We start from the raw sequence: 15,654 nt of genomic DNA on the forward strand, positions 1-15,654 counted from the left end.
CACTGGCACCACTGGGGAAGCAGTGCAGTGAGTCCAGAGAGTGCACTGGCACCACTGGTGATGCACTGCAGTGAGTCCAGAGATTGCACTGGCACCACTGGGGATGCAGTGCAGTGAGTCCAGAGACTTCACTGGCACCACTGGGAATGCAGAGATGTGAGTGCAGAGAGTGCACTGGCACCACTGGGGATGCACTGCAGTGAGTCCAGAGAGTGCACTGGCACCACTGGGGATGCAGTGCAGTGAGTCCAGAGAGTGCACTGGCACCACCTGTGATGCAGTGCAGTGAGTCCAGAGAGTGCACTGGCACCAATGGGGCTGCAGTGCAGTGAGTCCAAAGAGTGCACTGGCACCACTGGGAATGCACTGCAGTGAGTCCAGAGAGTGCACTGGCACCACTGGTGATGCAGTACAGTGAGTCCAGAGAGTGCACTGGCACTACTGGGGATGCACTGCAGTGAGTCCAGAGAAGTGCACTGGCACCACTGGGGATGCACTACAGTGAGTCCAGAGATTGCACTGGCACCACTGGGGATGCAGTGCAGTGAGTCCAGAGAGTGCACTGGCACCACTGGGGATGCAGTGCAGTGAGTCCAGAGAGTGCACTGGCACCACTGGGGATGCACTGCAGTGAGTCCAGAGAGTACACTGGCACCAGTGGGGATGCAGTGCAGTGAGTCCAGAGAGTGCACTGGCACCACTGGGGATGCACTGCAGTGAGTCCAGAGAGTGCACTGGCACCACTGGGGATGTGTCCAGTGAGTCCAGTGAGTGCACTGGCACCACTGGGGATGCAGTGCAGTGAGTCCAGAGAGTACACTGGCACCAGTGGGGATGCAGTGCAGTGAGTCCAGAGAGTGCACTGGCACCACTGGGGATGCAGTGCAGTCAGTCCAGTGAGTGCACTGGCACCACTGGGGGTGCAGTTCAGTGAGTCCAGAGAGTGCACTGGCACCACTGGGGATGCACTGCAGTGAGTCCAGACAGTGCACTGGCACCACTGGGGATGCACTGCAGTTAGTCCAGAGAGTGCACTGGCACCACTGGGGATGCAGTGCAGTGAGTCCAGAGAGTGCACTGGCACCACTGGGGATGCACTGCAGTGAGTCCAGAGAGTGCACTGGCACCACTGGGGATGCACTGCAGTGAGTCCAGAGAGTGCACTGGCACCACTGGGGATGCACTGCAGTGAGTCCAGAGAGTGCACTGGCACCACTGGGGATGCAGTACAGTGAGTCCACAGAGTGCACTGGCACCAGTGGGTATGCAGTACAGTGAGTCCAGAGAGTGCACTGGCACCACTGGGCATGCAGTGCAGTGAGTCCAGAGAGTGCACTGGCACCAATGGGGATGCACTTCAGTGAGTCCAGAGAGTGCACTGGCACCACTGGGGATGCAGTGCAGTGAATCCAGTGAGTGCACTGGCACCACTGGGGATGCAGTGCTGTGACTCCAGAGAGCGCACTGGCGCCACTGGGGATGCAGTGCAGTGAGTCCAGAGAGTGCACTGGCACCACTGGGGATGCACTACAGTGAGTCCAGCGAGTGCACTGGCACCACTGGGGATGCTCTGCAGTGAGTCCAGAGATTGCACTGGCACCACTGGGGATGCAGTGCAGTGAGTGCAGAGAGTGCACTGGCACCACTGGGAATGCACTTCAGTGAGTTCAGAGAGTGCACTTGCACCACTGGGGATGGGTTTCAAGCCAACTGCATTAACCGCTCATGCTTCTTTCTTATGAGACGTTAGTAAACCAATTACATAGCCTTGTCAAGACTAAATCACAGGTAAAAATCCTGTACATCTCATGTGGCCAACCACTCCCAACTAGGATTCCAAGAACCAGGAGGTTCGGTGAAAATAGGGCTAGTGCTATTAGAGGGGTGATTATTAGGGTAAGCCCTAAGCTGTCTTTAATGGAGAAGTATGGGTGGAATGGGATTTTGTCGCAGTCTGATACGATTCCTAGTGGGTTATTTGAGCCTGATTCGTGTAGGAAGGTTAGGTGGACTAGGGTGATTCCTGCAATTAGGAAGGGCAGTAGGAAGTGGATGGCGAAGAATCGGGTTAAGGTTGGATTGTCTACTGAGAATCCTCCTCAGGCTCATTCTACTAGAGTTTGCCCAATGTACGGGATGGCTGAGAATAGGTCGGTGATTACGGTGGCCCCTCAGAATGACATTTGTCCTCATGGTAGGACATACCCTACGAAGGCAGTTGCTATTAGGGTGAGTAGGAGGATTACTCCTGTGTTTCAGGTTTCTTTGTATAGGTAGGAGCCGTAGTAGAGGCCTCGTCCGATGTGTAAGTAGATGCAGATAAAGAAGAGCGAAGCACCGTTGGCGTGGAGGTTGCGGATGAGCCATCCGTACTGGACGTCTCGGCATGTGTGAGCTACTGAGGAGAAGGCGAGTGAAGTGTCTGCGGTGTAGTGTATGGCTAGTAGCAGGCCTGTTAGGATTTGTGTGGCTAAGCAGATGGCTAGAAGGGAGCCGAAGTTTCATCAGGCAGAGATGTTGGAGGGGGCGGGTAGGTCGATTAGGGAGTTGTTGATTATTTTTAGTAGGGGATGGGATTTGCGGATGTTAGGGGCCATTAGTGAGTCTGTGTGTTATTAGGATTATTACCAGGATGGAGAGGGCGAAGGATCCTAGGTAGGCCTTAATTAGCCCTGTGTGTATTGAGGTTGCGGCTTTGCTTGCGGCTACTTGTAGTTCAGCAAGGCCCTCTGGCCCTATTTTTTTGAGTCAGGAGAGGTCGATCAAGTGTAGGGCAATGTTTTGTCCCTTTTCTAGTAGGTTTTTGGAGAAGAATCGGTGTACTAGGGGGTTGAAGTACCCTAATGCAGAGGAGAAGTTTATGAGGGGGTTTGGTTTGGGGTGAGTGAGGGTGTGTGTTATGTTCGATAGTTCTAGGGCTAGGATGATTCCTAGGATTGTTATGAGGATGGCAGCGGTTTTGGTGATAAGGGGTATGGTTATTGGGGGGGTTTTGGTTGGTGTGATGAAAGAGGTAATGATTATTCCTGCTGTAATGCTGCCTAGGGCGAGTCGGGTTAGGGGGGCGGTGATTAGTGGGTTGTTTTCGTTTATTGATACTATTGGGGGGATTCGGGTTTGTCCAGCTTGGACTAGGATGGTTATGCGGATGCTGTAGGTTGCGGTGAATGCTGTGGCTATAAGGGTTAGGAGTAGGGCTCAAGTATTTAGGTATGATGTGTTTAAGCTTTCGATGATGAGGTCTTTTGAGTAGAATCCGGCTAGGAATGGGGTTCCTATCAGCGCCAGGTTTCCGATGGTTAGGCAGGAAGTAGTGACTGGGAGTATTTTCTGTAGGCCTCCTATCTTTCGGATATCTTGTTCTCCGTTTAGGTTGTGGATGATAGACCCTGAGCATAGGAATAGTATGGCTTTAAAGAAGGCATGGGTTGAGATGTGTAGGAAGGCTAGTTGTGGGAGGTTTAGTCCGATAGTGACTATTATTAGTCCTAGTTGGCTGGATGTTGAGAAAGCAATGATTTTTTTGATGTCATTTTGGGTTAGGGCGCATGTGGCAGCGAATAGGGTTGATAGAGCACCTAGGCATAGGCAGGCAGTTAGGGCTGTCTGGTTGGTGGCTAGCAGGGGGTGCATGCGGATGAGCAGGAAGATTCCGGCTACTACTATGGTACTGGAGTGCAGTAGGGCTGATACTGGGGTGGGGCCTTCTATTGCTGCGGGCAGTCATGGGTGGAGTCCAAATTGGGCGGATTTTCCTGTGGCTGCGAGGATTAATCCTATGAGGGGGAGGATTGGGGTTTGGTGGGGGTGTACGGCTTGTTGGATCTCTCAGGTGTTGAATGTTGAAGCTAGTCATGCTATGCTCAGGATCAGTCCGACGTCTCCGATTCGGTTGTAGATTACGGCTTGTAGGGCGGCGGTGTTGGCATCTGCTCGGCCTTGTCATCAGCCGATGAGAAGGAAGGACATGATTCGTACTCCTTCCCAGCCTACGAATAGGAGGAATATGTTGTTTGCGGTTGTTAGGAGGAGTATGGCGACTAGGAATGTCAGTAGGTAGGTGAAAAATTTTGTTACGTATGGCTCTGAGGCCATGTATCATATGGCGAATTGTAGGATTGATCATGTTACAAATAGGGCGATTGGAAGAAATGTTATTGAGTATTGGTCTATTTTTAGGCTCAGGGGGATTTTAAAGTTTATAATGAATTTTCACTCCCAGTGGCAGGTGACAGATTCTACTCCCGAGTAGATGAATGCGGTTGTAGGGGCTAGGCTAATTAGGAATGCGGTTTTAACAGCGCGGGTGGTGGCTTGTGGGGTGTTTTTAAAGTTTTTAAATAGAAATGGCAGGATGATTGGGGTTAGGAGGATTGTCAGCGTGAGTAGTGTGAGGGAGTTGATTAGTAGTGTGGGGTTCACTACTTTTACTTGGATTTGCACCAAGATGGGTGGTTCCTAAGACCAGTGGATTGCTGTTATCCTTTAAAAGTAAGGGGGCTGAGGTTTTAGGCTCAGATGTAAGAGTTAGCAGCTCTTGTTGGTTAAACCCTCCCCTCGGCAGGTAAGAAGGTTTGAACTTCTATTCTTAGAATCACAGTCTAATGTTTGGTTTAAACTATACTTGCATGAGGGGATTCCGGAGATCAGTTCGGGTTTGAGGATTAGGAGGAATATTGGGATAATGTGGAGTGTTATGAGCAGGTGTTCTCGCGTGGTTGAGTTTTGCATAGATGTGATGTGGGAGGGGATTGAGCCTCGTTGGGTCATTAGTAGTATGAATAAGGTGTAGGAGGCGGTTAGTAGGGTTGCGATTCCTGTTAGGATGATCGTGAAGGCAGATCAGTTGAATAAGGTGATTATAATGGTTAGCTCTGCTATGAGGTTTGTTGTTGGGGGTAAGGCTATGTTTGTTAGATTGGCCAGCAATCATCAGGTAGCTATGAGTGGTAGGAGAGGTTGTAGGCCTCGTGTGAGTAGTAGAATTCGGCTGTGCGTACGTTCATAGTTTGTGTTGGCTAGGCAGAATAGTATGGAGGAAGTTAGTCCATGGGAAATTATTAGGATCATTGCCCCTGAGAATGATCAGTGGGTTTGGATTATTCCTGCGGCGATAACTAGGCCTATGTGGCTAACGGATGAATAAGCGATTAGTGATTTTAGGTCTGTCTGTCGTAGGCAGATTGAGCTAGTCATTAGGGCGCCTCATAGGGCCAGGGTTAGGAAGGGGTAGTGCAGGAGGTTGGACAGTGGGCCCATAAATAGAGTGACTCGTATAATTCCGTATCCTCCTAGCTTTAGTAGTAGGGCGGCGAGGAGTATTGAGCCTGCGATGGGTGCTTCTACGTGGGCTTTTGGCAGTCAGAGGTGTAGGCCGTATAGTGGGGCTTTTACTATGAATGCTATGAGCAGTGCTAGACCTGATAGTATTCCTGTCCATGAGGTGGATAGGGTTGGGTGGGTTAGTTGTAGGGTTGGCAGGTGCAGGGTGCCAATTTTCACGTATAGGTGTATGATTGTGATTAGCAGGGGTAGAGAGCTTACTAGCGTGTAGAATAGCAGGTAGATGCCAGCGCTTAGGCGTTCTGGTTGGTTCCCCCATCGGGTGATTAAGATTAGGGTGGGAATGAGGGTTGCTTCAAATGAGATGTAAAATAGTGCTAGTTCTGTGGTGGAAAAGGCTAGTAGGATGAATGGCTGGACTGCGACTAAGGTTGAGATAAAGATTCGTTTGCGTTGTAGGGGTTCTTGTTGCAGGTGGTTTTGGCTTGCTATGATTATGAGTGGGAGTAGTCAACAGGATAGTACTAGGAGGGGGGATGAGATTTGGTCAATTCCTGTTCAGTTGGATAAAAATTTGTAGGGGTAGTAGGTTGGGATTAATCACTGTAGGCTTAGGGCAGCGATTAGGAGGCTGTATAAGGTGGTGTTAGTCCATAGAAATTTTGGTGGAGACAGCAGGGCTGTTGGAAGAAGTATGATTGTGGGTAGGATGATTTTTAGCATTGCAGGAGGTTTAGGTTGTGTAGATGGTCGGAGCCATGTGTGCGGGTGGAGGCTACTAGGATGGCCAGGCCTGTGCCCGCCTCACACGCTGAGAAGGTTAGCATGAGAATTGGTACCATGGTGAATGAGGAGACTTGGTTTTCGATGGATCATATTGATAGGCCTACGAATATCGATAATATTATGCTTTCAAGGCATAGTAGGGCGGATACTAGGTGGGTTCGGTGGAAGGCTAGTCCTAGTCCGCTGAAAATGAAGGCTGAGTAGAAGCTTAAATGTAGGGGCGACATAAGAAAGTTACAGGGTTGGCTGTAATCTGCTGGGTCGAAACCAGCTATCTTTTTGGTTAGACTAACTTTCTGTTATTCTGCTCATTCTAGGCCCCCTTGAATTCACTCGTAGGCCAGTCCGAGTGTTAGGAGAAGGAGGATCACTACAGTTCAGGTGAGGGTCATTAGGGGGGATTGGAGTTGGACGGCTCATGGCAGGGGGAGTAGGAGGGCGATTTCTAGGTCGAATAGGACGAACAGGATGGCTACTGAGGAAGAATCGGACTGAGAATGGTAATCGAGCAGATCCAAGTGGGTCGAATCCACATTCGTACGGTGAGAGTTTCTCTGAGTCGGGGTTTATTTGGGCGAGTCAGAAGTTTAATGCGGTTAGGGCGGCGCTTAGGATTGATGATAGGGCGAATATGAACATGAGTGCGTTCATTGCTCTCCTCTGGGTTTATACCAGATTCTAGAGATTGGAAGTCAATTGTAATTAATATACTAGAAGAGCAAGATCCTCATCAGTAGATGGTTATGTAGAGGAATAGTCAGATGACGTCTACGAAGTGTCAGTATCAGGCTGCTGCCTCGAATCCGAAGTGGTGGTCTGATGTAAAGTGGAACTTGATCAGTCGGAAGAGGCAGACGGTCAGGAAGGAGGATCCGATGATTACGTGGAGTCCGTGGAATCCAGTGGCAACGAAGAAGGTAGATCCGTAGACGCTATCGGCGATTGAGAATGGGGCTTCGTGGTATTCTATTGCTTGTAGGGCTGTGAAGTAGAATCCCAGGAGGATCGTTAGGGTTAGGGCGTGGATGGCGTGTTTTCGGTTTCCTTCTGTGATGCTGTGATGGGCTCACGTTACGGTAACGCCTGAGGCTAGTAGGATGGCTGTGTTTAGTAGGGGGACTTCTATCGGGTTGAGTGGTTTAATTCCTGTTGGGGGTCATTGGCCTCCTAGTTCTGGGGTTGGGGCCAGGCTCGAGTGGAAGAACGCTCAGAAGAACCCTAAGAAGAAGAATGCTTCGGATGTGATGAAAAGGATTATGCCGTATCGTAGGCCTTTTTGGACTGTGGGAGTGTGATGGCCTTGGAAGGTGCTTTCTCGTACAATGTCTCGTCATCATTGGAGTATTACTAGGAGTATTGAGATGAGGCCTAGGGTTAGTAGTATGGATGAGTTGTAGTGGAATCACATGATTAATCCTGAGGTTGTGAGTAGGGCGGCGGCTGCCCCGAAGATTGGTCAAGGGCTTGGGTCAACTATGTGGTATGAGTGTGCTTGGTGTGCCATTAGATGTTTTCTTGTAAGTATAGGCTTAGAAGGAGCACGAAGACGTAGGCCTGGATTATGGCTACTGCTACTTCTAGGATGGTTAGGAGTAGTAGGATGATTATTGTTAGGATGGATACTGCAGGAAGGGTGGGTATTAATGCAATGGAGGCTGTAGAGATGAGTTGGATGAGTAAGTGTCCTGCTGTAAGGTTGGCTGTAAGGCGGACTCCGAGGGCTAGGGGGCGGATTAGTAGGCTGGTTGTTTCGATCAGGATTAGTGCGGGGATTAGGGGTGTAGGGGTACCTTCGGGTAATAGGTGGGCTAAAGAGGCTGATGGTTGGTTTCGTAGGCCTGTTAGTAGTGTGGCGAGCCATAGTGGGAAGGCTAGGGCTATGTTCATAGATAGTTGGGTGGCTGGGGTGAATGTATATGGAAGGAGGCCTAGAAGGTTGATTGTAAGAAGTATGATTATTAGGGATGTAAATATTATGGCTCATTTGTGGCCATTTTTGTTGAGTGGGACTATTAGTTGTTTTGTGATTAGGTGAAGGAGTCATGTTTGGATAGTAGAAAGGCGGTTGTTGATTCATCGGTTGTTTGGGGACGGGAATAGTAGGGCTGGGAAGAGTAGGGATAGTAGGATTAAGGGGATGCCAAATAGATTGGGGCTGGAAAATTGGTCAAAGAAGCTTAGGTTCATGGTCAGGATCATGGTGTGGGTTTGGTAGTGAGGGAGGTCTTATTTGATGGGGGGTTGGTTGTGGTGAAGGCTAGTAGTTTTGGTTGGATGAGGAGTGCTAGGGTTAATCAGGTTATAATTATGATTGAAAATCATGGTGCGGGGTTAAGCTGTGGCATATCATTAAGGAGGGGGAAGTCCCTCTTTGGCTAGCTTAAAAGGCTAGTGCTGTTGCATAGCTTCTTAATGATTAGGATGATGATAGAAGGGACGATCAGGCCTCGAAATGTGGGAGTGGGGTTGATTCTACTACAATGGGTATGTAGCTGTGATTAGCCCCGCAAATTTCTGAGCATTGTCCGTAAAAAATCCCAGGCCGGGTGGTAATGAATGAAGTTTGGTTTAGTCGGCCTGGGATTGCGTCTGTTTTAACTCCGAGCGTTGGGACTGCTCAGGAGTGGAGTACGTCTCCTGCAGTAATGATCACGCGGATGGGGGATTCTATTGGGATAACTACGCGGTGGTCAACTTCTAGCAGTCGGAAGTGGCCGTTGGGTAAGTCTGGGGTGGGCACTATGTAGGAGTCGAATGATAGGTCTTTGAAGTCTGTGTATTCGTAGCTTCAGTATCATTGGTGGCCGATGGCTTTTAGGGTGAGGTCTGGTTCATCGATTTTGTCCATTATGTAGAGGATTTGTAGGGATGGGAGGGCGAGGAGTACCAGGACGATAGCAGGTAGGATTGTCCAGATCAGCTCTACTTCTTGGGCGTCTACAGCATTGGACGAGAGTTTTTCTGTTAGTATGTGGGCTAAAAGGTAGAGAACTAGGCTGCAGATAGCTAGGGCAACGATTAGGGCGTGGTCGTGGAATTCAACGAGTTCTTCTATGATGGGTGATGAGGCGTCTTGGAATCCTAGTTGGGAGTGGTTGGCCACATGAGATGTACAGGATTTTTACCTGTGATTTAGTCTTGACAAGGCTATGTAATTGGTTTACTAACGTCTCATAAGAAAGAAGCATGAGCGGTTAATGCAGTTGGCTTGAAACCAGCATGTGAGGGTTCGATTCCTTCCTTTCTTGTACTTGGACGAAGGCCGGTTCCTCGAAAGTATGGTATGGGGGAGGGCAGCCGTGGATTCATTCAACGTTTGTGGTAGTTAGTTCTGGTTGTAGGACTTTTCGTTTGGCCGGAAAGGCTTCTCAGATGATGAATATTAGTATGATTACGGCTACTATTGAGATTAGGGAGCCGATGGAGGAAATGGTGTTTCATAGTGTGTAGGCGTCGGGATAGTCCGAGTATCGTCGGGGTATTCCTGCTAGGCCTAGGAAGTGCTGGGGGAAGAACGTTAGGTTTACTCCTGTAAATATTACCCCGAAGTGGGCTTTTGCTCATGTTTGGTGTAGGGTAAACCCAGTGAGTAGTGGGAATCAGTGAGTAAATCCTGCTAGAATGGCAAAGACGGCGCCTATGGATAGGACGTAGTGGAAGTGGGCAACTACGTAGTATGTGTCGTGCAGGGCGATGTCTAGGGAAGAGTTTGCAAGAACGATTCCTGTTAATCCTCCGATGGTAAATAGGAAGATAAATCCTAGAGCTCATAGTATTGGGGGGGTCTCATTTGATTGTTCCTCCGTGCAGGGTGGCTAGTCAGCTAAATACTTTGATTCCGGTAGGGATGGCAATGATTATAGTGGCTGATGTAAAGTAGGCTCGGGTATCAACGTCTATTCCTACTGTAAACATGTGGTGAGCTCAGACGATGAATCCTAGGAAGCCGATGGATAGTATGGCTCAGACTATTCCCATGTAGCCGAAGGGCTCCTTTTTGCCTGAGTAGTACGTGACTACGTGTGAGATGATTCCGAACCCCGGTAGGATCAGAATATAGACTTCTGGGTGTCCGAAGAATCAGAATAGGTGTTGGTACAGGATTGGGTCTCCTCCTCCAGCGGGGTCGAAGAATGTGGTGTTTAGGTTTCGATCAGTTAGTAATATTGTAATACCGGCGGCGAGTACGGGGAGTGATAGAAGGAGTAGGATGGCGGTAATTAGTACGGATCAGACAAATAGTGGGGTTTGGTATTGTGAGAGTGCGGGGGGTTTTATGTTGATGGCTGTGGTGATAAAGTTGATGGCCCCAAGGATGGAGGAGATACCGGCTAAGTGGAGTGAGAAGATAGCCAGGTCTACTGAAGCTCCGGCGTGGGCAAGGTCACCTGCTAGGGGAGGGTAGACAGTTCAGCCTGTGCCGGCGCCAGCTTCTACAGTGGATGAGGCTAGTAGGAGGAGGAATGATGGGGGGAGGAGTCAAAAGCTTATGTTGTTTATTCGCGGGAATGCTATGTCGGGGGCACCGATTATGAGGGGGACTAATCAGTTGCCGAATCCTCCGATCATGATGGGTATGACTATAAAGAAGCTTATTACAAAGGCGTGAGCGGTAACGATTACATTGTAAATTTGGTCGTCGCCTAGGAGAGTTCCTGGTTGTCCTAGTTCTGCGCGGATTAATAGGCTGAGTGCGGTGCCGACTATTCCTGCTCATGCCCCGAAGATGAGGTACAGGGTGCCAATATCCTTATGGTTAGTGGAAAATAGTCATCGGTTGATGAAGGTGACGGGTAAGATGGCTGAGTGTTGAAGCGTTAGGCTGTAGTCCTTTTTACAGAGGTTTGATTCCTCTTCTTATCGGCTCTGTAGTGAAATTCATGTTGAGTTGCAAGCTCATCGATGCGCACTAGGGTGCGTCAGGGTCTTTGTAGGCAGAAGCCAATTGGTTTAGGCATTTAGCTGTTAACTAGAGTTTTGTGGGATCGAAGCCCATCTGTCTAGGGAGGCTTTAGCTTAATTAAAGCGTCTGACTTGCATTCAGAAGATACAGGTTAATATTCTGTAAGTCTTAATGTGCAGAAACTAAGAGGGTTTAACTCTTATTTAAGGCTTTGAAGGCCTTCGGTTTGGGGTGTTATCCTAAGTTTCTAGACAATGGCATGTATTATTGGGGACAGGGGAAGTAAGAGGATTGATAGTGAGGCAAGGACCGCAGTAGGTGTGCTTGGGGCTTTGCTAGTGTATCATTGTTTTATGTGGTTAGAGGAGTTGGGGGGAAGGGTAATTGTTGAGTGGTATGCGAGGCGTAGGTAGAAGAAGAGGCTGAGCAGTGATAGCATGGCAATTGCCATGGCTGCTGGTGTTATTTCCTGTTTAGTTAGTTCTTGGATGATAAGTCACTTTGGTATAAAGCCTGTTAATGGGGGGAGGCCTGCTAGGGATAAAAGTACTAGTATTAGGGTGGCGTTTAGCACTGGGGTTTTTGTTCATGAGGTTGTGATCATGGATAGGTTAAGGGCTTTGATTTTGTTAAGGGCTAGGAATACGGCTGATGTTATGATTGTGTATAGGTAGAAGGTAAGTAAGGCCAATTTGGGGCTGTAAACTAGGATGATGGCGATTCAGCCTAAGTGGGAGATGGACGAGAAGGCTAGGATTTTGCGTGTTTGTGTTTGGTTCAGTCCTATTCAGCCTCCTAGTGCTGTTGAGGCTAGGGCCATGGCGGTGAGTAGAGCTGGGTCGAGGGATTTGGATGTTAGTAGGAGCAGGGTTAGTGGGGGGAATTTTATGAGGGTCGAGAGTAGCAGGGCTGTTATTAGTGGCGATCCTTGTAGTACTTCTGGGAATCAGAAGTGAAATGGCACTAGGCCCAGTTTAATAGCGATTGCTGCTGTCAGTAGTAGACAGGAGGTTGGGTGGTTTATTTGTGTGATGTCTCATTGGCCGGTGACTCAGGCATTGGTTATGCTAGAGAATAGGACCAGGGCGGAAGCAGCTGCTTGGGTTAGGAAGTATTTCGTTGCGGCTTCTACTGCTCGTGGGTGGTGGGATTTGGCAATTAGGGGAATGATGGCTAGTGCGTTGATCTCCAGTCCTGTCCAGGCCAGAACTCAGTGGTTGCTGGAAATTGTGATTGTGGTGCCCAAGATGAGGCTGAAGGTTATGATTGGGGTCGCGTAAGGGTTCATTAGTAGAGGAGGGGGTTAAACCATCATTTTCGGGGTATGGGCCCGATAGCTTGATTAGCTGACTCTACTAGAAAATAATATAAGGGAAGTATGGAGAATTTTGATTTCTCTTGTGTGGGTTCAATTCCTACTTTTCTAAGGTCAACAGGAAATGAGAGGGCTGTTATACCTCTATGTTCACTTTATCATAGTGACCCTTTGTAGTTCAGGCACATTTCCTTATGTAAGGAGGTAGGCCTGCATAGCAGATAGGTATGCTGATGTGTCAGAGGCACAGAGCTAGTGTGAGGGGTAGGAAGTTTTTTCATAGTAGGTGCATTAGTTGGTCATATCGGAATCGTGGGTATGAAGCTCGGACCCATAAGAAACCAGAAGATAGTAGGAGGACTTTTGTGGCTAGGATGACGGGGAATAGTTCTGTGGGTGGCCCTAGGGCGCTTGGGTTTAGGAATATGATGGCTGTAAGTGTATTTATTAGCATAATGTTCGCATATTCAGCTAGGAAGAATAAGGCGAAGGGTCCTGCGGCGTATTCAACGTTAAACCCTGAGACTAGCTCAGATTCACCCTCTGTGAGGTCAAAAGGAGCTCGGTTTGTCTCTGCTAGGGTGGATACGTATCATATTATTGCTAGGGGTCATGAGGAGAAAATGAAGTATAGAGGCTCCTGTGCGACGGCAAAGGAGCTGAGTGTGTAGCTTCCGCTTAGTATGATTATTGATAGCAGGATTATGGCCAGTGTCACTTCGTATGAAATGGTCTGTGCTACTGCCCGTAGGGCTCCGATTAGTGCGTATTTTGAGTTCGAGGCTCAGCCTGATCATAGGACTGAGTAGACGGCTAGGCTTGACATGGCTATTAGGAAGAGAACTCCGAGGTTTAGATCTGCTAGGGGAAATGGGAGTGGTAGTGGTGCTCAAGTGGTGAGGGCTAGGACAAGGGCTAGTATTGGTATCAGAATGAATAGAAGTGGGGAAGAGGTAGAGGGTCGGATGGGCTCTTTGGTAAATAGTTTCAGTCCGTCCGCAAATGGTTGAAGTAGGCCAAAAGGCCCGACAACGTTAGGGCCTTTGCGGGATTGTATGTAGCTTAGGATTTTCCGTTCTACTAGGGTTAGGAAGGCTACGGCAATCAGGATTGGGATGATGTATAGGAGGGATATAACGAGGCAGCTTAGTGTTGTTATTTGAATCATGGGTGAAGCTAGGGAGAGGATTTGAACCTCTGGGGAAAGGGCTTAAGCCTTCTGCACTTGCCGGGCTCTGCCACTCTAGCTGGTCCTTTTCTAGGATTGAAAGTGGTGGGGGAAGGCCCTCTTCACGGTTTAGTTGGTTTCACTGCTTAGAGGGGGGGGGCGTGCTTGTGGTATTGGCCCCACTTTCCCGGTCCTTTCGTACTGGGGAGAGTGTGTCATAGATAGAAACCGACCTGGATTGCTCCGGTCTGAACTCAGATCACGTAGGACTGTTAATCGTTGAACAAACGAACCCTTAATAGCGGCTGCACCATTAGGATGTCCTGATCCAACATCGAGGTCGTAAACCCCCCTGTCGATATGGGCTCTTGAGGGGGATTGCGCTGTTATCCCTGGGGTAGCTTGGTCCATTAATCAATTATATTGGGTCTGGTCACTGTTAGCACTTTGAGGGGTAGCTCTAGGTAAAGAGGTATGGTCTTGTTTTTGGAGGATTTGTTCTCCTCCAAGGTCGCCCCAACCGAAAAATATCGACCAGGCTCTGCGATGGTAGTGGCCCCAGTGGGGTTGATTGAGGATTCGCGGTGGTCGTTGATTTTTAAGTTCCACAGGGTCTTCTCGTCTTATGTTCACATCCCCGCTTTTGCACGGGGAGATCAATTTCACTGATTATCTGTGAGAGACAGTTAAGACCTCGTTTAGCCATTCATACAAGTCTCGATTTATGGGACAATTGATTGTGCTACCTTTGCACGGTTAGGATACCGCGGCCGTTAAACCTAAGTCACCGGGCAGGCATCACCTTCAATACTTGTTTAATTTGCTGAAGGCTATGTTTTTGGTAAACAGTCGGGCCTTATTAATTTGCCGAGTTCCTTTCACAGATTTTAATCGCTCTTATAGGCGCTCCTGAGTCGGGTTAACAGGGTTAGTTAATACGTGGTCTTGTAGGGGTTTTTGTATCTGTCTAGGTCTGTTAATAATGTTTCTATGTAAGCTTGCGCCGTTAGAGGGGTGTGGCCCTGAGTTACTTATTTTAGCATTAATTCTCCTATATTCATAGGTTGACCTGTTTGTGATAAGGGAATCATCTTATTTTGGTATTTTTAGGTGGTGGAGCTTTGACGCACTCTTTTTTGATGGCTGCTTTAGGGCCCACGGTAGGATCAGTAGTAAGAATTATCCGCTAGTCGAGGTTGTGTCCTTTTTTAATGGAGCTGTCCCTCCATTAAATAGCTCTTAATCATCTCATTAGGGTTCAGGATGTCCGGTAGGGAGGATTAAGGGGGAACTTAGATTCGTTTCACAGGTAACCAGCTATCACCCAGCTCGGTTGGCTTTTCACCTCTACTGACAAGTCATCCCACTCTTTTGCAACAGAGATGGGTTCGCTCTCTTTAACTGCTTGAAAGTAGCTCGCTTGGGTTTCGGGGGGGCAAACTTTAGTTCACTTTGCTTGGTTGTTCTCGCTAAACCATGATGCAAAAGGTACAAGGGTTGATCTTTGCTGTCTGTCGCTTTGATTGTTTCACTGCTATTTCATCTTTCCCTTACGGTACTGGGGTCTCTATCGCGTCTAAGTGTCTTTTCTATCGCCTATACTAAGACTGTAAAATGCTTTAGTTTAATTAGTTTAGTAAATTCTTTAGTTTTGGTGTACTATTTGTGTGGTTGAGCTAGAGGGGGGGCTTCAAGACGATCCGGTCTAGTAGATATCTTTCAGGTGTAAGCTGAGTGCTTTGGTGTTATAGCTACGTCTTGATATTCTAAGTACACCTTCCGGTACACTTACCTTGTTACGACTTACCTCATCTTCAGCGTATTTATGGTATTAGTTATGTGGGATGTGGCTTTTGAGGAGGGTGACGGGCGGTATGTACGTGCCCCAGGGCCGGCTTAAAGTAGGCTCTATTGTCCCACTTTACTGCTAAATCCGCCTTCCAGAAGTGGTTTCACGCTTCTTTCCGTGTGCCCTATGAATAGGGAATGTAGCCCATTTCTTCCACTCCATAGGCTATACCTTGACCTGTCTTATTAGCGGGGTGCTATTGTGTCCACTGTTGTGCTCTCATTCGAGGTGGGCTGGCGACGGCGGTATGTAGGCTGTGTTGGCAAGGGGTGGTTGGGTTAATCGGGGATTATCGATTGTAGAACAGGCTCCTCTAGGTGGGTTTGGGGCACCGCCAAGTCCTTAGAGTT

The 15,654-nt window shown here is 48.5% G+C and overlaps 2 long non-coding RNA genes across 2 annotated transcripts in view; one reads left to right on the forward strand and one right to left on the reverse strand.

The window, feature by feature from the left end:
- Positions 1-14,027, forward strand: part of LOC310881042 — a 295,954-nt gene extending 281,927 nt beyond the window's left edge. The window contains exon 2 of the long non-coding RNA XR_014572079.1: positions 1,851-14,027. This is a non-coding gene — a long non-coding RNA (uncharacterized lncRNA). The remainder of the gene's footprint in view (positions 1-1,850) is intronic.
- LOC310881036 overlaps positions 1-15,654 on the reverse strand; it is a 135,558-nt gene that overhangs the window by 79,044 nt on the left and 40,860 nt on the right. The window lies entirely within an intron of this gene.

The sequence above is a fragment of the Anser anser genome, assembly GCF_964211835.1.
Source record: "Anser anser genome assembly, chromosome: 13".
Taxonomy (NCBI): domain Eukaryota; kingdom Metazoa; phylum Chordata; class Aves; order Anseriformes; family Anatidae; genus Anser; species Anser anser.